This window comes from Limulus polyphemus, unplaced genomic scaffold (assembly GCF_000517525.1).
Source record: "Limulus polyphemus unplaced genomic scaffold, Limulus_polyphemus-2.1.2 Scaffold842, whole genome shotgun sequence".
In the NCBI taxonomy this organism is placed as follows: Eukaryota; Metazoa; Arthropoda; class Merostomata; order Xiphosura; family Limulidae; genus Limulus; species Limulus polyphemus.
The window spans coordinates 324,720-325,982 of record NW_013666452.1 but is presented as its reverse complement, the minus strand read 5'-3'; positions in this window follow the sequence as shown (position 1 = coordinate 325,982).

The window sequence follows — 1,263 nt, the reverse complement described above, 5'->3', positions numbered from 1 at the left end:
AGCCACTGGATACTCTCCAGCAAAGCTAATGTTTGGTCGGGAACTTCGGTTGCCAGTGGATCAGATAACAGGACGCCCACCTTACGAAGAGTTGCCTGAGAATGTGTCAGAGTTTGTGAAAGTGTTATCTGAAAGGATGGATGATATTCATCATCAAGTGCGTTCAAACTTGAAAACGTCTGCTGATTCGATGAAGCTATGTTATGATAAGAGATCTACTGAAGTCGGCTTTGCACCAGGAGACAAGGTGTGGTTATATAATCCCAGGAAGACCAAAGGGAAGTCTCCTAAGTTGTCTTCTCCATGGGAAGGCCCATATGACATAGTGGGTCGTCTTTCAGACGTGACTTTCCGAATAAAATGTGGTCGGCGAGGTAAGCCAAAGGTGGTACATAGGTTGAGTACGTGATATTAAAACAATTTTCGAGCTTCATCACGTTGTTATAATCCATTCGCCACAGCTGGTCATGTTCTATGTGACGACCGTGAATGTTGATAATAGATCTGCAGCGTAGATCCCATTTCAAAAAGTCTCTATCGTAAGACCGTCCTGTCCAGAACACACCACCCAACCATTTGGCTTTCCATAACTATTCTAGCGTACGTGGATTACGGTTTCACAACCCTTGTTTCAACGGTTCGATCGCACAAAAATCCATAAACTATGCATTACGGAATAGCATGAATACTCGTTTCGTTCTCCAGTTGCTTGAGGTATGCGACAGTTGAACGGAAAACATGAAGTATGACTGGAAGCCTCACTTGATGAACTCATAATTTGTTGAAAATATTTACAGACGGAGATCCTTTTTGATTATGTTGCATGCTGTTGCCTGGAGCACGTGAACAGCTTTTGCCTCAATTTTCGGTGGTATCACGCAATTTATGAAAAACCACGCAATGTTAAAATGTTGTTCAGATGTAGGCCATTCTACCGCGACTTTATATCGGCTATGTTTGTCTCATTATTTGCTTATTCAAAATCATTTCAATATAAAGTACTCAGTCGTCTTTATATTGTTTCACAGACAAACTAATGAAGAACAGCCTTTACTCTCCTATTAATGTGCAATATGTTATTAAATTAACTGTATATGCTGTTAAACCACAAGAGTACTATATAACTTTAAAATAAATTCAGACTCAAGTAAATACATATCATATATACTGGAAAAAAATAGGTTAGACCTCAAACGTTTAGTTTTTTGTTTTTTTTTCACTTTTGAGCGGATACTTCTATCGATTCTACAGTCTTGGGTCCGG